General features: G+C 45.1%; 1 long non-coding RNA gene and 1 other non-coding gene across 2 annotated transcripts; one reads left to right on the forward strand and one right to left on the reverse strand.

Moving 5' to 3' along the window:
- Positions 1-4,878: 4,878 nt before the first annotated feature.
- LOC125940242 (uncharacterized) lies at positions 4,879-22,038 on the reverse strand. Its single transcript, XR_007463473.1, has 3 exons — positions 21,905-22,038; positions 12,798-12,906; positions 4,879-4,976 (listed from the first exon to the last, which is right to left on the reverse strand). It is a non-coding gene; the product is annotated as an uncharacterized LOC125940242 (long non-coding RNA).
- LOC119465462 (U2 spliceosomal RNA) lies at positions 14,631-14,821 on the forward strand. Its single transcript, XR_005194883.1, has one exon. It is a non-coding gene; the product is annotated as a U2 spliceosomal RNA (small nuclear RNA).
- Positions 22,039-23,454: the final 1,416 nt, after the last annotated feature.

The raw sequence follows: 23,454 nt of genomic DNA on the forward strand, positions 1-23,454 counted from the left end.
TATTTACTCTTAATTTATTATTCAACTTCTCATAGATTAAAAGTGTCAATGAAAAAATTGTAGAGCAACATGAAAAACTCCCGATACAGCTTTCTATTGCTCAATACGTGCTACGTAGAAGTGTTTTTCTGAGCGCGAAAAGCCCACGCATGCACGCAAAGTGCCTCGGGCGGCCAGTCGCGCGGCAATTTTGCATGTATTCGCGCAAAATTTCACGCTCGGAAAACACTTTTATGTATGAAATATTGAGCAACAGAAAGCTGTATCGGGAGTTTTCCATGTTGCTATACAATTCTCTCGTTCACACTTTTTATCTAATTATAGCAATAGAAAAGTTGATTATTCAATTATGAAAATAGTTATGTAATTAGGCGGAATGCAAAAAAAATAATAGGAGTATCTGCAAGCGATGGCAGACAACATTACCTTGGTTCTGTCCAGCTACATTACATTTGCATATTTTAAAATCTTGCTGCATGATAGTTATGCCACCCAGTATATATCTTGTACATGCAGCAGAATTTGCAGAAACTTCTGTGGCACACAGGAGGTTCTCTCTTCCGCAGTGGCTTTCGAGGTTTATTTGACCGTGTGAGGCTCTTTGGACAGTTCGGAAATAAGGTGGGAACCCTTTTATCGGGCTACGCGTAATGTGCCGTCGATATCGTATCCTCTGAAAAATGGTTGGCGCAGATATGGTCGGTAGGCATTACAGTTCTGTCTGCCCTCCGATTTGCATGGCGCCTCTGCTCTAGACGACCGCTGTCGGACGGCGCTTTCAATAAAGGCACACGCTCCGCACACATCCGGTATCCAGAATTGCAGTTCGAAACGAAGCACTTTCTAGCCATTTCATACGCCCCTCAGAAGGCCGCTTCCACCTTTTTCGAGGGCCTGTGGCAACAATACCCAAGCACAAGCTCATGAAACGCACGCGAACAAAAAGCGTGCCTTCAAAACAGCGCGGCCGCACATGCATGTAGGAAGACGAAGCAGCGGTAGCACGCGCCTTGCCGCCGAGGCTGGGACCGCATTCCGCAGCGCCCTCTACGACGGCGCCGACGGAGCTGTAACCGAGCCGAACATAATCTGGACGCGAGCGGGCGGCGCTTTCGCGCGCGTTGTGGGGAGAGTGTCACCACCTCTTTTGCTTATTCTTAGACCGTGGTTATCAGTACCTCCGAGACTCTCATGTCCACTTCGCCAGCCGCCCGACAGATGGCAGCACCTGTCTGGCACTCTCCCCAGTTTCCCTGCTTTTATCCTGTGGATAAGCAGAGCTGTGTGTGTGTCTGCCCCGCTGCCGTGTAGGACTGATCTCGTGAGTCGTGCTCGCACGCGCTAGCCTTGTATTGTTTTACTATACTTTGCCAACATTTTTAAAGACACCACTGCCTTCGTGCCCAGCCTCGGGCATCTCTCCCCAGCCTCGCCCTCACACTGCTCAAGAAGGCTGCAAGTGAACGCGAACAGTACCGATATCTTTTCGTCTCCTCTTTTCACAGTAACAATACGACGCTCAACAAGCTCACAGCCAAAACCGGGAACATGATCAGGCTCATCAACAGAGTCTCGAATAGGCGTGGAGGCCTTCAAGAAGAAAACCTCCTCAGATTATTCCACGCCTTCCTCATGAGTCACATAGTTTATGTGGCAGCCATGCACAACTGGTATAACTCCGAAAAGAAAAAAACTTAACACGCTCATCAGAAAGAGTATCAAAAGAGTACTAGGCATTCCGTTACGGGCGAGCACGGACCTCCTTATGCAACTAGGAGTGCATAACACATTAGACGAGATAATTGAGGCCCAGGAGTCGGCCCAACTGGCCCGTCTATCCTGCACCCCGGCTGGAAAGAAGATCCTGGCGGTTCTTGGTATCAACCCTATACTCATGGAAGAACGGAAATATCAAATCTCAGAAGATCAAAGGAATAATATACGAGTCGCACCGTTTCCCCGTAATGTTCATCCTCAACACAACTTAGGCAGAAGCAGGGCAAGAGCCCTCGCTCTCCTCAAGAGTATCAAAGGCGATCCCCACTCGGCATGTTTTGTCGACGCAGCCCAATATGGACAGTCGTCTAACTTCGCCACTGTCATCGTTGATCACAACGGACAGATAGTGAATGCTGCTTCCCTGAAGTGCTCAACTCCATCCAGAGCGGAGCAGGTCGCAATTGCTATGGCACTCCTAGACAGCAGCAAAACGCAAATCTTCACTGATTCGAGATCGGCAGTCAGGGCTTTCGTTCAGGGTCCATTGCTGAGGAGGCTCACAAGATTCTCAAGAACAAGATCATCTCTACGCATACCATCACGTGGTTTCCGGCGCACCTCGGCCCCCAGCTTGACTCCTTGCCCAATCTCAATGACATCGCCCACTCCCAAGCGCGCACACTAACCCACCGCGCGGGAGCAGGGGCGAGCTCAGAGGCCGGGGTTCTCGAGTTTCGGGACACTCTCATTACTTTCAACGAAATCACTAAGCACTATCACCTGAACAGGAGGACTTATCCTCCACCTCATAGAAAACTGGCTAGACCTTTGTCGTCCACTTTACGCATGCTTCAGACCAAGTCCTATCCCAACCTGGCCCTTTTTCATTCGATCACTCCAGAGGCTTTTAGCTCTAGTTGCCCCGACTGTGCGGCTGTTAGCAATCTAGAACACATGCTCTGGCGATGCCCCTCGTTACAGGGGCCCAATCGCATCACGGAAGAAGAATGGAGCTCTGCCATCCAGAGCTCAGAACTGTCACGACAAACTTGGGCTGTCCAGAGAGCCCACGATGCCGCGGTTAGGCTCGGCCTACCCGTCCCCACGTGGGAGCGGCCCGCAGCTCTGCCCTAGGGCAGGGCTTCTCAGGACCTATTTAATAAAGTTCTTTGTCTGTCTGTCTGTCCTCTTTTCACACCCGCCGCTGATCATTTCTGCCTTGCGTTTTCGTGATAAGACCGATGGCACAGCGTCAGGCTTAAGGCGTTGCCTTTTGAGCGGCATGCCGAGGCTTTTCAGCACAGCCGGGCTGGTCACATAATCATCGTCGACGAAGTGGTCCGCGCAAATGAAGTCATTTTTTAGAGGTCTCCAGGCTGGGCGTGGTGGCTGACAAGCTGGTATCCAGAGTTTACGCACGTTCTCGTCTCTGGGAAACGTGTACGACGGCGTGTCATGACCGACGATGCTGTTATAACAGCAATGTCTGGGCATTTCCTTACGCCGCGACGAACGCGTCAATACGGAGCGCCGACCGCGGGAAGGCGCATCTATGACGCAGCACCAGTGTGAAGCGCCGACGCGGATGTTTCAGACGGACCACGTGCGAATATCGCCGAAAGTGGTTAAACAAACGCTGCAAGGGTCCGACACCCCCGGAAACACTGTGATGGCTGTGGTCGACCTTGGCCGTGCGCGCGCGCGCGCGGGTAGGTGTCAGGACGTCAAATTTCAGCTACTGCCGGCGGCCGCTTGGAGGCAAGGTGCAACAGAAAATCGCAAAAAAAGATGTTTCTCCTTCTTTTGAAAGCAGCTTGATGTTTTCATTTCCAGCAGTTCAACTTTTGTTCTGATGCAAAAAAACCACCCGCCAACTTTTGTGTCTCTATCCCTTTAAGACATCTGCAATATTTGTTCCAGTACCAACTATTTGTGGTAGGGATCGCTAATCATTATATAGACTTTCACTTCTTTTTACATAATAGAATAGCAACTTACTTTCACTCCTTACTCACTGACTGTAGAACAAATAACTTCAAAAAGCAATGAGTGCTAACCATTGAATGAAAATATTGCGCCTTGTAAACACTACCTAATTTCTATACCACGTCGCGTTTTTAATGTTCATTGAGAATACAAATACCTATCTTTGGTGTTAAAATTGCCCAGAAATGTAAAAAAAATAAACATGCCTGTTTTGAAAGGCTGCCAGTCTTGATTTAAAGGGTCTTCTAAAGAGGCCTTTTCAGACACATTCTGTAAGCAGGTTGCATCTTTCTTGCTTTGCCTTCTTGATATTTTATTTTTGTAGCCAAAATAGCATCATCATCAGCCTATACTTATGTCCACTGCAGGACGAAGGCCTCTCCCTGCGATCTTCAATTACCCCTGCCTTGCGCTAGCTGATTCCAATTTGTGCCTGCAAATTTCCTAACTTCATCTCCCCACCTAGTTTTCTGCCGTCCTCGACTGCGCTTCCCTTCTCTTGGTATCCATTCTGTAACTCTAATGGTCCACCGGTTATCCATATATGCCTTACATGGCCTGCGCGGGTCCATTTTTTTCTCTTAATGTCAATTAGAATATCGGATATCCCTGTTTCCTCTTTGATCCACACCACTCTCTTCCTGTTTCTTAACGTGAGACCTAGCATTTTTCGTTCCATCGCTCTTTGTGCGGTCCTTAACTTGTTCTCGAGCTGCTTTATTAACCTCCAAGTTTCTCCCTCATATGTTAGCACCAGTAGAATACAATGATTGTAAACTTTTCTTTTCAACAACAGTGGTGAGCTTCACGTCAGGATTTGGCAATGCCTGCCGTATGCACTAAAACACAATTTTATTCTTTTGTAAATTTCTTTCTCGTGATGAGGGTCCCCTGTGAATAATTGACCTAGATAAACGTTTCTGGCCCCTATGTTAGCATAGCCGTGGAGAAAATAAAAATGAATTTTGTGCTGTCAACGCAGGACTGCATTGACTACATGGAAAAACATTTTGAGTGTTTCCGTAAATAACAAATCCCGATGTAATTGTGATCTCAGTCTTACTTCTTACAAAAAATACATTATTCAACAAAACTATTCTCGCCAGGGAAGCTTTATGTTGCACTAGACTTCAAAAACTGGTCCCAGCTAGCAGCTTACCCTCTTACTGTCACTTCGCCCGCAGTTGCGTTGCAGGTGAGTTCTTCACATGGCCACTCGCTTGTTAGAGATTTGTTGTGGGGGACTTGGACGTCGCGGTACAGGCAAGTACCTGAAATAGCCACGAACAAAAAATAATGCACTACGCTACAAGCACCACAATGCAAGCGGAATTGATTTTTTTTTGCACTACCGAGGCATAGGCTGGCTCTCTAAAAGTCACTCCTACTTAAACCGACACGTGAGTCTTCGCCTTAGTGAGTGAGTTCGAATGAGTGTAAACATTTTAGTCTGAAGTGGACTAATCCGGGGTGTGTAGTATTTTCTAGCTCGTGTCGTAGCTCGTGTAAGGATGTTTGAGTAGAATGTTGCTGAGCATTAGTCCGACTGAGCCCTATGCAAAAATATATTTGGGGATTGGGCCTCAGTGAGTTCCGTTTAATTTTTACCACCTCTCACTCCCGCACCTAGAAACACCGATAAATTCTGTTCGGAAGACTAGTTAACTGGGTGAGGTGGTGCTGGTTCATATTTTAAAGGTAGCTATGATGACTGACGCGAAACACAGGGAACAATACCACGGAGAAAACACGGATGAATTCCCAATTTATTCAAAGTGTACCACAATATGAACACTGCAATCCACTGAATGTTTGACTGGAAACACTCAGCAGTTCCCAAAAACCAAAGGTCTTAGTCCCCCAGTAAGCATCAAGAGCACCACTCAGCAAAAATTTGACACTTTTTATAGCGGCCACAAATTTCCTGCAACACAAGTAGTTCCGTCTTGCCTTATTTAACGCAACTTCATTAACACCAAACCTCAACTTCAAACGCCACATAGAAATACAAAATTTCTAAATACTGCATTAGCTAAAAATCACAGTTATAACAGATTTTCGTATATTCCCAAACGAATCTGATTATGTCACACACTTGTACTTTTCTACACACATCGCACTTGGCACACCTAAGCGAATATTCCCTTCATACTTAATTATGCAAGCTGCAATGCATCTTATAATAATGTTTGTCCATGACTACACGGGCATTCCACCACTTCTGGTGACCGCTTCGCAGGAGACATCGTAGAGGGTTCCACGTGTGGGCGGTAAATTGGTTCCAAACGTCAAGCGAGGCCGAAGTAAAATGGAAACCATAAAATGGCTGGTCTTGGGACCGTTATCGTGACTAGCGATTGTTACAGCGGTGGTTCCTATGCTATCAATTTTCCTTCTCACTTTTCCTTGCAGGCCTTTCAAAATGTGCTTTTTGAAGCCGTCGCTCACTCTCAAGGCCACAGTCTTTTACCTGGGAGTCCGGAAAGACAGCACCAGCGTTCTGGCCGCCGCCGTTACCCTTCTGACGCGCCTAGGTTGTCCTGAAGATTTTTTCATTTGAACTATTCTACCCTTGCCATATAAAACACGCGGTAATTAGTAAAGGTGGCGAAAGTTTGTAACTTTCTATCACTGTTACCAGTGTACGAGTATTCAAAATTTACAACGCGATTCCACTTGCCGTTGCTTTTTGACTCGCATTTCCTCCAGAATTCAGTACTTAAATTGTCCAGTATTCAAAATCAGTTCGAATACTGTAAGGGATAGCACTTCAAGAGTATGGGCTGGTGGACTTTTTCATAGACTAGATTAGAAGACTAGACAGTTCAAGAGAATAGACTGGCTGTCACTTTTCAAGTAATTGAGCGTGAAAAAGCCCGCGATACACGCAAAGTGCCTCGAGCAGCCAGTCGCGAGGCAATCTTGCCCGTATTCGCGGTCTGCTTTCACGCTCGGGAAAACACTTTTATGTAGCACATATTGAGCGACAGAAAGCTGTATCGGGAGTTTTGCATCTTGGTGTACAATTTTCTAATTGAAAATTTTGATATAATTATAATATTTGAGGATTTCAAGAAATAATTAAGTCTAATTAAGTAATTAGGCTAAATACGTGACTGGCAAGCAACCATTCTTTGGTTCTGTCCAGCTGCGTGGCATTTGCATATTTTTAAATCTTGGTGCATTTTAGAGCGGGCAATCTGTATATTAACGTTGTTACTGGAAGTTACATCACCAACGTATACTTCTCCAGTCCCACTTGAATTGAAACCGTCATGCAATGCTGATCGCACGTTGGCATCAATATGCGCAAACTTTCGGGGAGCGCATAGTGCCGATGTATTTTTTTTTTCTTTGACACAGTTATTGCACACTGAATGTCACACTGCAGTGTATAGTTCTTGTTTAATGGTTTTCAGCTAATATAATTCAAATTCTGAGGCATGAAAGGCGAAAACCACGATTTTATTATGAGGCTGGCCATGATGGGGGACTCCGGGTTAATTCTGACTACCTGGCTTTTTTAACGCGCAGCAAATGCCTGGTATGCTGGCGTATTTGCACTTCAAACCCATCGAAATGTGGTCACCGTGGCTGGGATTTGCTCCCGCGCCCTCGGGATTAGACACTACGCCACCACGGCGGCTGCGCGAATAAAACTAATCTATTGTCAGAAATTCGCGCGCGAGCAGCCGTACGCTCGCATCAGCGCGAGCTCCCCAGAAACGTTGAGCATCAGTTTGCACTTTAGAGTCCACTACATACCAGAGAAACAATAAGATAATGCCAGAACCTACGGCACGTGAGCAGGTTTTCTTCGCCGGCTGCGAAGTATGTCTTAAGAGCCAGATATTTGCAAAGTCACGAACACGCAAAGTAATAATTCTCGCAGCGAAACCAAAGCGGCACGGCAATACGCCTAAATTTCACAGACTCGTCACTAGACATCAGTTAGCATTTGATAAGGCTTTAGATAATAAAAGCCGTCATCGACCTAATGCAGCCATCGAGTGGACAGTGAAGTGTCTACCGCCTAGTGCACAATAGAAGCGAGTCGAGCTGCTGGATGTTTAAAAATACTGCCCTAATTCCAAGCTTACAAAAAAGTGTAAATGGCGGAAATGACGTCACGTTTTTGTTACTGAATATGGCGTGAATCCAGCTTTATTTTATTTTTGCCGACGGAAGTGTCCCCTCCTTAGATAGATGGCGCTAAGCTCCATAAACCGCCGTTGAACCGCCATTTTCTGAACGCATGAGATTCTATGGAAGTTTCGCTACCACGCGCACATTTTCCGTGCACCTTGTGCGGAGCTGCGCGCTCATTGAGTTAATGTTTCGACATTGGGTGCCGCTCGCCCCGTCCAACAGCTGCTCCTGGTTTCCTATAACTTAAAACTATTATGCCAATCTCCTGACATCAAGTTCATGTAAACGCCGACGCAAACATTGAACCACCCAGTCAAACGCTCTCCTCGTTTATAGGTCACTTTTTGTTTGCTTTCAAAGCCAACAGCATTCACTACCTTGAACACATAACAGGGCAGCACGAAAAACAAAGACGAAGAAAGGTACGTACACGGGAGAGGCGCAAACTTCCAACTATAATTCAGAACCTGAAAGCGATTCTATATGAATGCACAGCAGGTAAACACTTGCCGCACAACATTGATAAAGACTTAAAGCGCTTCCATGGTATCCCTAACAGAGTCAAATGTGAGCATGATTGACGGGCGAGGACAGCACACACTTTCGGAATCAAAACTAAACCGGATAATGAAAGTTCTGAACTCAGGTAGTGAGTAGTTCTTTATTGCTTGAACAGCTCAATGTATAGCTTGGAACCTTAGACGAGTGAACTGATAAATTTACAGAGCAGAAAAAAAAACGCAAGGCAAAAGACACAACTAGTACTCACTCAGAACTGAAAATTTATTACAAACCAATCTATCTGCAAGTGACCTATTCTGTACGTCATGGTCTTTCGCTTTCCGCTAGTGTGAGCAAATGTATATATCGACCAAACTCGACGAGGGGTAATTTACGGATCAGGAATATAAGTAGATTGTACAGACTAAGTCGAAGACTCATTCACCCAATCAATATAACACGTGCGAGCCCAGAGCTTTTTTTTAGTAGTAGTAGTAGTATCTTAGTATCTTATGAACGATTTTTCGTTCATAGGATGAACGTACTATTTAGTCGGGTGCCATCGACGCTTACGTGTGTGAGAATGTGTACACTGTAGCTCCCAGTGAATGTACTTGGCTTGATGTTAGCCTTAGGTATAGGGTGATGTGATAGTTGTTGCCTCGTCATAATTTTTTTTCATAGGTAGGTATCTGGTTCGTAATGACCTTTCATTTGTGACCGAGTGTTATTCCCGCTTATTCATTTCTTTTTGTCTTTTATGAGCTCTATATATTCATCCTGAACGCAATGCAGCTCGGTCAACTTGCTGCACTAATAAATCAGCGATATTTGCGCTTATGCGAAAAAAAAATATCCTTCACTTGCATTACTTCCCTCCAACTTGCTGTTGCCCACGAACACTACACTGGCTCAAAATTATGCGCACTCAGCCTCGCCTATGTTGTTGTGGACTGATAAAAGATCCTAAATCGCATGCACATATAACTTACTTGAGGTGTCACGATCTCGCACCAGCTTTGATTCACTGGGACTCGCTCAGGTTGACTCATGGCCGATAGGACTCATTGACTCTCACAGCAGCGCATGCTCATTGGTGGCCACCCAGTAGTGACTCAAAAGTCAGTTTTTCGGAATCTCGATGTGCGTCTGGACAACAAGCTATGGAGCTATAGTAGCAAATGCATCGGCATACACTGTTGTATTTGTATTGTGTCCATACGTTCTCCTGCTGTCATTCACATTGCGTCGTAGAAACTATCAGATACTTCTTCATTCTGGGGTTTACGTGCCAAAACCAGTTCTGATTATGAGGGACGCCGTAGTGGAAGGCTGCGGATTAATTTTGACTACCTGGGGTTCTTTAAAGTGCACTACAACACAAGCACACGGACGTTTTTGCATTGCGCCTCCATCGAAATGCGGCCGCCGCGGCCGGGATACGATCCCGCGACCTCGTGATCCGCAGCGTAACGCCTTAGCTAACTGAATGAATGAATAAACTTTATTGTACGAAGAGTGGTGTGATTAATCTCGGGTGGAGTCCTCTTGTAGAGCCCCCTCTGGCCGCGGCGGCTCGCCGGACCTGGTCCAGGGTCGCCAGTTGGCTTCCCAGTGCCAGCTCGGAAAGCCGTGCCTCCCAAGACCACGTTGTGAGTGCCTGTGATGAGCTCACCAGCCTGGATACTGCCTGGGCTTGGCGCTCCGTACACTGGTAAGTAATGTGTGCCAGTGTGGCTGTGTGGTCGGCGCACCAGGGGCATACCCTGGTGGTGTATACCTCTGGAAACATTGCGTGCAATCTCGATATGTGCGGGTAAGTGTTGGTATGAAGGCGACACCAGTCCCTGGCTTGTTGGCTGCTTAACTTGGGATGTGGAGGAGTGTACTTCCGTCTGGTCAGGCGTTGGTCCTCCAAAATCTGCCTGCTCGTGATGGGATCCTCATGGTGGTTTTTGAGGGGCCTCGCTGAGTCGTTCTCTTTCTGCGATTAGCTGTTATGGGCTCATTCCAATTGCATGCCGTTTGGGTTCGCGATGATGGTGCCGCCGCCGGCGTTTAGCCGCCGTAACCGCTATCGCTGGGAAAGCGAACAAAGTACGCGTTTCCCGCCGGGATCGAACCCGCGCCCGCTGCGTGGGAGCCAGATACTTTACCACTGAGCCACGCAAGTGCTTGCTATCGGCCAGCGGAAATGCCCTATAAGGCAAGCGCGCAGCGGCAGACGACTCGAGCCTCCGTCAGTACGGTGGTGCCATCTAGGTAAGGCGCTTGCAAACGCAACGCGCGCAGGAACAGACGACGATATTCGATTCAGACGAGGTGCGCAATCAACGCGCTCCCGAGCTGCCGTGCCTCTGCCAGTATGGTGGCGGCATCTAGTTAAGGTGCCGGCGAACGCGGCGCGCCCGACATGTAAGTTGCAGTTGTTAGGCATGATCGGGCTCAGCAGACTGCTGTGCAGAGAGCATTACAAGCCGCAGCTCACCGTCGACGCCGTGCGGACAGTTCAGATCGTTCTCGTCAAAACGAGGTGAAGACTGTGGTGCGTGGTGCCCAAATTGTAGCTACTCTTGAGCCGCTCAACCAGCTTATGCTGTGACTGTGTTGCGTGTGCCGCGCCGGCCTGTGACTTTTTTTTCTGAGTCTAACAACCACACACAGAGGTCGTAATGGAGCACACTTCTTCAATAATGTGAAATGATACGAGAGAAACTACGGGGTTGAGAACGTGCGTTTTGTTTTATTTATTCGCTTTCTCCGTATGAGAAAAGGCAACAGGAAACAGGTTCGTTTACGTGATCATAAATAAGCTGCTTTTCCGGTTTTGTAGCACATTTATATTGTGCGCAAAGATAATTTTCAATGTCCTGTTATCATTTAAATCGGTTTTATTTCCGCGAACTGTGAATTTGATCTGGTTAGAGTCAGAAGACACGGAGATACATTAAAACCTTGTCAGTTTTCGCGATGTTGACCAAGCTCAGTCCCTCTTATTAGTGGAAGCTCATGTGATGTGAAGCGTGTTATTAGCCTACTACGAAGTTATGTAGCAAGAATGATTGCCATCCAGTAGATACCACGCTTGCGCGAGAGTCACCAGCGATCTGACAACGAACTGTGTCCAGCCTACCAACGACTTTTACAGACATAATTCGCGTTATAAAATTGGCAGCCCAGAAAAACGCTTCAAACAAGGATCTACTTCGTACATCACAACGCTCTATGAAAAATGTGCTAAAGCACCTTGACGGAGATCACAATAGACTAGAATCCTACATATGGTAGACGGCATGTGCCGGCAGGTTCGAAAGTTTGAGAATGCAGCCTATGTAAACGAAATGAAGAACGCTACACTGTTGTAGGAGCGTATATTGGTACCTAATGCATAATTGAAGTACAGGCTGCCTGCCCACATTTTGTTAGTGTTCTATCTTTTCTCAGATAGTTGACCACGACATTACACAATCGTTTGTAGCCGACATTCTTCTGTGTAAAATGTGAAACAATGAATTTACGATAAGTTATAAGTTTATGCGGTGCACTTCTGTCAAATAGCGACACTTCAATAATAGTAAATGAGGTCGGCGTGCGAATGCTATGCCGCAAAGCTCTTTCGGATTCTTCAACTATACGTGAAGTTATCACACCAATACCCGGCTTTCACTCCATTTTCCGGAAAAGCCAAGAGTGTAAAGTCACCGACAAAATTTGAGTTTCGTGACAGCGGAAGGGCTCGTCGCGGAACCACGTGGCGGTCGCGGTAGACTACGCTACTTAGCACCCCCCGCCGGCGCAGCTACGCGTACTGCAAAGATGAAATGATTTTCATTTTTTTAACAGCGAAGCTGTTTAAAGCTTTGGGAGAGAGAAAGAGAAAATTGCTTTGGGAGAGAGAAAGAGAAAATGAGAGCGCGCGAGAGAGAAAAAGATTAAGAAGGAGAGAGAGAAAGAAAGAAATAGAAAGAGGGAGGTAACCTAGCTACAACCAAGAGACGCAATCAATCGGCCAGCTTCGCTGTGTCTTGAGCTTTCCGCGGCCTAATGCAAGCTTTTGCCTTTTTTTAGGTAGCAGACACATGCGTATATTTATTTATTTAACTCAAAAGTAGCGATTATGTATTACTGAGAATGCTCTCGCGATACCGAAATCAGTCAATGGCCCTGGTGGGTGCAGCTGCTTTCGATGACGCTGCATGATGGCCTTTCGGAAGCGAGACAGGCATTTTTTTTTGTTTACACGAGATTTAAGATTTCCTGCTGCATGCCATGCAGTAATATTTGGTAATGACAGATCGGCAACGTTTTCTTACTACATTGCGTGGTAAGTGTTATTATATGTAAGAGCATATTCTAACTTAACGCTATAAGTTTGAAAGGAGAAAGGCACTTTTAAGCCGTCAAAAATTTCCATAGTTATTTTAAAAGAAGACTTCACTTACTGTTTCGCAGTCTCACTGGAACTTGAACCTCTCCTTCCGTTGCACACGTAAAAGTAAATATTCCTGCACACAGCCACATATTTATCATAGAAAGTAACATTTTCTAAACCTGAAAAGAAGGCGATCGTACATGCAAATTATTCAGTGGGTAATTCTATTGCCCTTAAAAAGAAATCAATAAACATTTGACAGTTATAAAAATATTTATATAGTATAGACATCCTAAGTGAAGAACCGAACAGAGCTGTCAAGACGAGAGTGAGGAAATGTAGACGTACGCGGAACGGAAATAAAATTATGCAGTAACTCCAATGGAGTTTTCTAAGTATCCGCAAGAATTCTGTCACTTGCTCATCTCCCCGCAGCCCGATGGCATTATCAATGACACCGTGCTGCGCGAAACTTGATGCATGAAAATTGAGCCGACCAGTAAAAACCAGTATCGGTTTTTAGCAGCATTATCAAACTTCATCTGACCCGTATCAACCCTTATCGGTTGCTACCAACCTTATCTGACTCGATCAGACACTTAACAACCCTTATTGGTCCTTATCAACTTTACCCCAATTGATGCGATCTTTATCAACATTTATATGCCCTTACAAATATCATCCGACAGCATTCCACCCATATTACCCCTTTTCGGTTGATATCAACTTCATCGGACTTGATCCGAGCCTTATCAACCCTTGTGCATTGTTATCAACCTTATCAGAATTGTTGAGACCATTATAAGCCCTTTCCTACTTTTACCATCTTATCCATTAGCATAATGTGGCAAAGGCATCGGGTATATGTCGTGTTTGGCATAAAATTCTGGCAAAACTGGAATTTTCCTTATCTATACATGGCTCTAAGGAGGCTGTAAAGGCGGTCATTGAGACGATTTTTATTCCACCATAATCATATCTTTCAACCAAGCACTCATAAAAACTGTTCTCATTTGACACTTGTTTTGTAGCGCTGGTATAACACATTCATATGGTTCAGGTGCATTCACCTTCTGCACGCGTGGGTGCTCAGACCAGTGAGTACGACACTCGCCTTCTGAGCGCGGATTCGTGTGTTCCAAACTCGCCAACGTTTTCTTGCCTTTCGAATTTATTAAGGCGAAAGCCTTATATTTATCATCGTTCAGTCTACCTTCAACGTCCTTGAGCGAAAACCGTGCCGTCGAAGTGAAAACCGTACACGGTCACGCCTCGGTGTTGTAATTCACTTACTACACCGCGCCGGCATCGTGTCCTACCTCTACGCAAACGCTCACAAAACAACTCTGATGGAGTGCAGGTCACCGTCGTCATTGTCTTCTATGAGTAAGCAAGCAACGCTCACGCAATAATTTTGATGGTGCGCGGGTCACCGTCGTCAATGTGTTAATTAAGATAGAGTAAATTTAGGCACTCAAACCCACGACCTTCGGTGGGAGTCGAACCCTCGTGCTTATGTGTGAGTCAAACCCACGAACTTTGGTGTTATTTAGGGCAAGATGAATTAAGGTACAGTTAATTAAGGTAGCCTCAATCAAGGCATTAAATGCGCAACCTTTGGTCGGAAAAAAACAATAAGAATTGACAACGCATTCAGATGAGAATGTCAACTTATGAAAGTCTCTTGTGCACCCAGATTTTTCGCCTTCACCATCTTTGGCGTATGCTAGAGCGACTATCAATTTTTCGTACGCGCGGTGTCCTTATTCAGACCGTAGAAAACGCGGCCTACCCATTTCACTGAAGAAATGAGCCTACGTAGAGCATGACGCCAGGAGGCAGAAGAAATTCAGATTGTTAGGCACTAGTTTGAATACGTGGGATGGCGTACGCGTGTATGGGGCGAACTTGGACATGGCCGACGCGGGTGACCATGTAGTGTCTGTTCTTTTCAGCTTAATATCCGATACAGGTTGTTCTTGGACCCAAGATATAAAACTTATTTTTGCAAGTTGGCGGAGTGCGTGAAGCCTGCTTCACCTCCGCCGCGTGTCGGCCCGGTATTGCACAATCTTCGGGATCGGCCCACGGTTTTTGGTCTGCAGAAATCGATCCGCTGGAATCTAGCCATATACAGTTTTGCTGTAACCAAAATAAGTTCGATGATTTTACTTGCCTAAACAACGATATCATTTAAAGGCACGCTGTAGTGGGGCACTTCGGAATAATTTTGGTCGCGTGGGTTCCTTTATCGTGCACCCAATGCATGGTACAGGAGCGTTTTTTGCGTTTAGCCCCCATTAAATTGTGGCTCGTGCGGCTGGTATTTGATCCCGTGCCCTCAGGCTTAGTAGCGTGACCCAAAATACACTGCCCCACCAAGCGGGATGTTTATATTTGTAGGGAATGGGCGCATATTAGGCGTCAATCCCGTGCAAACTGTGAACTCAGATCGTTTAATAAATGTTAGTGAAAATGGGTAAACACTTGTTTCTTGCCTGGTTGTGAAAGAACAGGGTTTGACAGCAACCAACGAGAAAGATATCTGTCGAATGTTCACCTTTGAATGTTGAATGAAAGGCTTACAATGTTTCCGAGATGTCGTTGAAGAAACCACAACAGGTAGCAATTAAGTAGATGAATGGGGTCCGTGATATAAGTTATACGCATTAAAATATTGAACTTTTTGGGTTATTTAGTGGCTTTGGAAATATTTTTTTGAACAACCATTTCCTGCGATACAAGAATATTATACGAAGCGGGCACTAGTTAGCCTGATGTACCGAGATGGTACATCAGGCTAACGATGGTACCGAGATTCAATTTGCTTTGAGATTGTGGTCATGCTGTGTTTCGATGTGCTAATAAAGTTAAAGTTGTGGAGGATAATAACAGTCATTGTAAAACAATGCCTAATAAAGCGTTCCGGTGGCTCACAAACGTATTTTACACAAAGCGCAAAAAGTTTTCGCAATGCCCTGAAATACTGAAATGAAACCCTGTTGACGTTTTGAGCCAGTTCGAGGCGCCTTAAGGGTTTTGAGCCAGTTGGAGGCGCCTTAAGGATGAATTCGAGCAAAGTGTTTAAGAGCGTCAGCCGATTAGAGACTTCGCTTGAAGTTCCTTAATGGAGTGTAGACCCAAATTTAGAGGTTAATTTGCTATCCTCCTGAGAGGCGAGTACAGTTATTGGACATTATTCCTCGTCAAGGTGACTTTTATTGTGTATTCTTATGTACAAACGTGAAATACATTTTCAGAATTTAAATACCACCGATAGATGGCAAAGGCTGCCTCTCCATGCACATGTACGGCGACGGTGACGCCGCCGACAGAAATACGCCTGAAGTATCCACATAATGGCTATCGCAAGAAAAATAATCATCTTCTCATATTTGCTATGGCAAAAACTCCATTTGATTGTCTCAACGCAGAGATTAAGATGGAACTAGGTGCAGTACATTGCCATACTGATGCCACGTCCAATATGTTCACGCAATCTCTGTGGTTCGAAGCACAATTAAGGTTGCTATCCGCTGTCTGGGACGACAAAGAGGTCTAGATCAATTGAGTGTTAAATTTCTCGAAATCGAATGACATGAATATGATTAACCCATTTGTTTACAGGTACGCGTGCACCGTAATTCGTACCCATTATGAATATCTTGCGTAATCACTCCCGAGTAAATTCAAAAAAAAAAGTTGAAGGAAAAGTGCCATGTATTGAACAAGGAATCTTAGAAGGCTGTAGCACAAGCTTTGCACGCTTATGCTGCACAAAGGTAATTTGTTCAAGTTTGAAAATCTATAAATGAAACGTGGCTCCCTTTTCCTGGCGCGTCTCGATAGCCACCATGAAAAGGCCATCATTAAACTGTCAATGTGACGTTAAAAACGCTAGTGGCGACGCATCTTCAGAGCGGTTAACGTTCGTTTGCATAACGCGGTCGGCAGAAGCAAGTGCATGTCTCCCTCTTCGCTGGTTGAGGGAGACACGTGGCCACATATCTGAAATTGCGCTGACGACGGGTGCGTTCGTAGTCTTAAGGACATTTGTGGCTCACATGAACTCCATGAGGACGGGTCCTCACGTTTTACTTCACTCAAAGGTTATTCAGTCCTATTGCATGGTGTGAATTTTGAAACCGGAATTGTGCGATGGAAATCGTTTTATATTAAATTACTGGAGGACATGATCGCACTTTTGCTGGCCGCTATTACGGACCCCTTGGCGCTGTGTATTGCGCAAGAGTAAAAAAAAAAAGTCACAGTTTCGGCCGAAAGGACGTGCGCAAACCTAAGGTCTAGGGACTAGCGCCATCAAAGACACTTAAAGGGAACTTTAAGGTAGGCTACACTTTTTAACAGTGCAGACCACAAATTCTCCAGTGAGCATTTTTATTGCGATAGTTATTATATCGACACTCCAGGCGCATTTCTGCCGTCGTCATCGTCACCGTGAGATTCCTTATAAAGTCCACGGGCGATAGCATAGTCGCCGCGCGCCGTACGCTGTATGTGCTAGTGTAAGCGAGCGACGCTTAGCCGGCAATCGCGGCTCGCGCACGCAAGGGCGGGAACTGGGAAGGAGGTGGCCAGTATTCCAGTGGCGCGCCACGATTCGGAGGGAGTGTAGGAAGGTGGAGGGGCCTCGCTTTACTGCAGCCGTGCGCTCCCACCGGGCCGGAAGGATCCAGGGGGAGGGTGGGCACGTGCAGGGGCCGCGCTTTACTGCGGCAGACTCATTTGCGTCTGCCTGCCATGTTGTGCAAACAAACGCTCAGCCGCTCTGAAGATGCGTCGTCACCAGCGTCTTTAACGTCACACTGAATTTTCATGATGACCTTTTCATGATGGCTATCGAGACGGGCCCGGAGAAGGTAGCCACGTTTAATTTCTACAGTTCAAAACTTCAATAAATAACTTTAAGCCGTCCCCTATATATCATAGTACCTGAAGGCGTTCATCATAAGCGTGCAAAGGTTATGCTATAGCCTCCTAAAACCCTTTGTCTAATGCATTGCTCATTGCCTTCAACTTTTTTTGGAATTCACTCGGAAGTGACTGCGCAAAGAATTGTATGAATTACGGTGCGCGTGTAGATGTAAAGAAGTAGTTGACTCGTATTCTTGTCATCCGCTTTCGAGAAATTTAACACTCAATTTGTCTATACCTTTGTGTCGTGCCAGATGGTGGATAGCAACATTGATGTGTGTTTCGAAATCACTAAGATTGCGTGAACTTACGGGACGCGGCATCAACATGACAATGCACTGCACGTAATTCCATGTTCATCTCAGCGTTCAGGAAATTACATGCAGTTTTTTGCATAGCAAATATGAAGTGACATTTAGTTTATTGCGATAGCAAATTAGTGAACAGCTATACAAAGTAATGATAGTATTTATATCGGCCGTATAAACTTGTAAACATAGCCACACTGACTCAATTAACAAGCGTGGTGTCACGCGCGCACAAGCAAACATGAACGCATCTCACTCGACGACCGTGGAATCTGCCCTCGCCGCAGACGGCTTTCAAGGTACAGCCGCCCGGGCGGAAGCGCGGGGCGTAGTACGCGGCCTCCACCCTCCCTACCCTCCCCCCGGAGCCTTCCAGCGCGGCGGTACCCTGCGGTCGCAGTAAAGCAAGGCCCCTCCACGTGCCAACCTTATGCCTGGAGCCTTTCTGCCCGGCGGGAGCGAGCGGCTGCATTAAAGCGAGGCCCCTCAACCTCTCTACCCTCCCTGCGAAGCGTTGCGCGCGACAGGAATACGGCGCGCCTCCTTCCCGCTTCCAGCCCTTGTGTGCGCGAGCCACAATTGCCGGCTCAGTGTCGCAGGCTTTCACTCGCACCTGCAGCGTACGGCGCGCGGCGACGATTTTATCGTCCGTGGGCTTTATGTGGAACCTCATGGTGACGACGGCGATGGCAGAAATGCGCCTGAAGTGTCCATATAATTAATATCGCAATAAAAAGGCTCACTTGATAATTTCTTGTCGGCACTAGCTGTTACAAAAAAGCTATAGCCGACTATAATGTTTCCATTTAAGTGTCGTTAATGGCCTTGGCCCGAGACCTCAGGTTAACGCACGTCCTTCTCCTACCACTCCCAGAGGATTAACTTACGACGTCTCCTAACGCGCCGGCGGAGCGCGCTTTAGGACAGAACACTGAATGGCTCATACCCCCTTAAACAATGGCTCGTGCCCCCGTAAACACGGCCTCCCCATTACGACGACAGCAGACAAGTGAAATTCTACGCTGGAATGATGAGCGGAAACGCAGCCAGCTGTGGAAGAAGACGACGACGGTCATCGCTAGAGCAGTGGCACGAGCGCGTTCGGACTGTTCCGTCGAGGGGTGCCAACGAGGCAGCTGTGGTAGAAGACGATGACACTCGAGCCATTGCTGATGATGATAATTATACATCATAATGATTAGGAATACGAGACGGTTAATTGGCCCTTTCCTTAACTCAACTTATGTTCCTATATCATATATCTATCCTATTAAACGCTTAACTTGAACCATTACCTCCTTTTAGATGTTTTTTATTATTCTCACGGTTTTCGAGAGACCTCAAATTCCGGTTGCCTAAGGCCGATTTCCGGTGTGCTCCTTGAGAAGCTCAATGTCGCTAGGTGCTAGCGCCAAAAAAATAACCTGGAAGGTGCCATACGGTCACTCTGCGCAATGTTTCCCACTGTTGGGGAAGAACTGAATGAGTCACAAATTGATATTTGGTGGACGTACAGACGTGTTATGTATAAATTACTGTGACGTTTTAGCGTTTCTAGCATATTTATCAGTTTTACAATATTTGGTGGATGTACAGACGTGTTATGTATAAATTACTGTGAAATTTTTACGTTTCTAGCACATTTGTCAGTTTTACAATCGAGAGATGCACACTCGCGTTCCTACGCCAGTTTTTGTGTGTTATACGAGGCGCCCACTGTTTCTTCAGTGGAGTGAGCGAGGCAAAATAAATCTATCTGGTGGAAACTAAAAGCCTGCTTAATGGGCGTTGTCACTTGTAAGTTTGTAAGTTTGTAAGTTGTCAGTTTGTAAGTTGAATATGGTTAGCTTATGAGTGCGCTCCACAGGGATGCGTCTGTTTTTCGAACCACGCAGGATTTACCTCGCTTTTCTGAAATAGATATTTTTCCACCGAGATCAAGCTTTCGAAATATAAGTGGTACATTTTTGCGAGTGCATTGCTAATGCGTGTGTGCATGTGCGTGTATGAGGGTGCGACCTTCGAACTTCCAAAAACATTTAACATGGAAGTGCTTAAAGGTGCCATGCTATGCGACCATTATTCGCAATTTTTTTCAGTGTCCTGAGAAGATCGTAGGTTGCATCGAGTGGTACAAACAATGAGTAAGACTCACGCGTCGGCCTGAGTATAAATGAGTCCAAATTAGTCAACTAATGAACCAGTTTGCTAATATTTACAGCTGCCACCAGTAGTAAAGTCTCACGCGTCAAAACTTCTGTTACATGGAGAGTCAACCTAGGGGGTGTCCTTCACCACCTTCGTCCTTTTGGAGCAACTATGCACGCTTACACGGACACCAGGCGTGCGCAAGATCTGTACTATAAAAGAAACTGAAAAGAAATTCTCTTCGTCACCTGACTGCAGCAATACACATGTATAGCTCATCTACTGTCCCGCAGTAGAATAGATTTCTATCCAGATTTGTCAAATCAGTACTTACATGCCAGCGCACCGCATAGATCAGTCAATGACGACGGCTCACATTTATATTCTACAAATCTGTGGCTGTTCGACTGACAACGTCGATATACTCATGTTACCTGCTTCGCCATGTGAAGTCGTTACTTAGCTGGTGCAATATCTTTACCGAAGAACATTGTCACAATAAATACAGCCCTGCATAAATCAGCCACGAAGCGCCACGCGCAACTATCCAGAAAACATCTTCACGGTAGCTTCATACAGTTTTACCGGGACTCCACCCTTCCAAAGGTGGATACACTTGTCACTTGCTGTCGTAGTAGCAAAGCTATGACTCCTGCCACACACGTCCATGCACGTTAAGATGCCGTCTCTCGTATAGAAGACATTCTTCAGTTCCTTTTATTTACTGCGCCTATACGTTTCCCCTGCATGGTCGTCTATTGCACTCAGCAAGCACTGGTTGTCTACCATGAATGATACATACACTTGTCAATTAAGACATTATTATTGCCGCAGCAGCCACCCATATCTCGGAAACGCCTCAAGACATTACCGCGTGCCACATAGTGCATTTAGGTTTGCAGAGATGGCACTCCTTGTGCGGCCTCATACAGACACGCTATTCTTACAAGCTATGTTTCAACTTATAAACACACAAGCTTATTCTAGTTCCCAGTGCCGGACTTCCCCAAGTGCAGAAATGTCTGAATACCTTTGACGCACATGAGCTTGTGTACATTTTAAATTCGCCATGGTAAAGCCGGCATAAAGGAAGGCGACAAGAACAAGTCCAAAAGAGAGCGTTCATGCATGTTTTTTGTAATTGCTCTTATGCACTTTCTTGCGCCGGCTGTACCATGCCATACCAGTGCCAAATATATCAGTGCAAACATATCAGTGCCAACATATCAGTTCCTCGCTGCACAGCAGCCTCTGACACTGCGACTATGAGCCGGCGCTCCTAGGGAAAAACAGTTATCAGAGGTACAGCAATATTACCATGCCCGCATGCGATACACCTGAAAAAGGTGAGGTACTCGGTCGGTTCTTCGGCGAAAGGACATTAGTGTGGTCGCATACCTAAAAATGGAGTGGTTTCCCCTCCTCAACTACCTCGGTCCCATTCCTAAAGTTTTTTGAAACAGTTGGAACCTATATAATGCAGAAATTTGAAGCATCATTTGTACTTGGAGAAATAATTGTATTTTAGACATAAATATACGAAACAAAATTGGGAAGTTTATGTTAGTGGTTGTCAGAAGTGAATTTCAACGCCACTATACAAAGTTCTTATTAATGCAAACTGTGCTACTATAAGGGACAAAAATGTTATGCATCAACTGTAACTTAACGTGCTAAAATGGGAGCCAATAGTTGAGTAAAACAACTTAACAAATCAACCACACTACTGAGAAAGAACACTACAGCTTTAAGGTATTATTTCAGATTCCTAAATAGCGATACCTACCTTCGCGAGAACTTTCTTTTCTACAAAGCTGATAATATTACTCACACTGCAGAAATATGTGGTCTTCACTTCTGTGTCTTCGTTATCTTCACTTCTTTCTGTTTTGAACTCTACGAGTGCAAGACTTATATCAGAAAATGTCAGTGGTCCGGACGCTGATATGTCTAGGAAAGTGCGCATTTCCTGTCTTTCAATATTCCCCTTCAACGATGTTTCCGAGAACGTCAATGAAAAAAGAATTTCTGGAATGATAAGGAAGTCGTTTGCAGAACGACTGTGTTGCTTCACCATCGTCATACGTGTCATTTGAAATGAACTTCTGCCTGTGGATGCGACCGTTCGTTTTTCTTTAGTTCTCGAATCTGCATTCCTGCGGAGGCTTTGGTTGATGACATTCGTAGCCCACTGCGAATCGTAAAAAAACATGAATAGATAAAAATTAATCCCGGCATTTTACTACTTCGAGTCAGAAACACTATAATGAAAAACGCAAGTAGTTTCTCGTGGTAAATAAAAATGAACCGTTATTTCTCCGTACTATCACATATAAGAAATGAAGTAGGAAATTAACAGATTTTTCAATAGTCCTTTTTACTGGCTTCATTTTGAAAAAGCAGATTTTCACGCTAATGAGCAACTTTGTACTCGCTCCTAATTTACGGTCCAGTAATGAGCATGGTTCTAATAAGGGACGTAATGCAGCATATGCTCTAGACAATAATCGGGTTCGACGGATGGTGATATTACTGACAATAAACTTGTTTTTGATTATTTTACCTTTTCACTGCGTTTCATTCAGTCGACCTTCATGTGTTACACAATAAAATTTGTGCTATGGTATAACATGTGTTTTTCCATTACATCGGAGAAATCTTATCGGCCATTGTAACCAGCCTGTTGCTTTATATCAACGAAGAAGCACGGAAGTAAAACGTGCAGATGGTATGCTTAAAAAATCATCATTATATATTGTATGTGAAGGCCAAAGCGATAAGATTTCATAACTATAAAACCATATAACTATACGTTGAAGACACAGTGCTGATTTCCTGTTTCAGTTTATTTTTTTTTGTAAGTGGAATACATGCTTACTTAAGTATACAGAAGAAAGTCCCAGAGCAAGTGCTGAAAGGGGACCTCCTGTCAGAAAATGTACATTTGTGCGAATATATAGCGTAAAACAGCAATGTCGTAATCACTAAGTGGAGTATTAGCCAAAGTAAATGAAGTACAAACTGCAAATAATTCGAAGTCAATAACTATTCGTACAAGTAAGACAGTAGCTAAAGCATCCACAACAAAACAAACGAAAAAAGTTTATTAGCATAATTGTAAAACATATAAAGGAAAATGAAACGAAAGAGAAATGAGCCTGAGTATACAAAAGCTATGATCAGGCGATCGTAAATTTAAAATCAGGTTCTCTCAAAATAATGCAATTATGCCAAAACTATGGAATCAATACCCAGCTGTAAAGTTAGTGTCACTTGCTTTAAACCGACTCTTAGGTATATTTCCACCTGCCTGTATTTCTCCATAACTCATTTTAG

This window comes from Dermacentor silvarum, chromosome 9, assembly GCF_013339745.2.
Source record: "Dermacentor silvarum isolate Dsil-2018 chromosome 9, BIME_Dsil_1.4, whole genome shotgun sequence".
NCBI classification, from domain to species: domain Eukaryota; kingdom Metazoa; phylum Arthropoda; class Arachnida; order Ixodida; family Ixodidae; genus Dermacentor; species Dermacentor silvarum.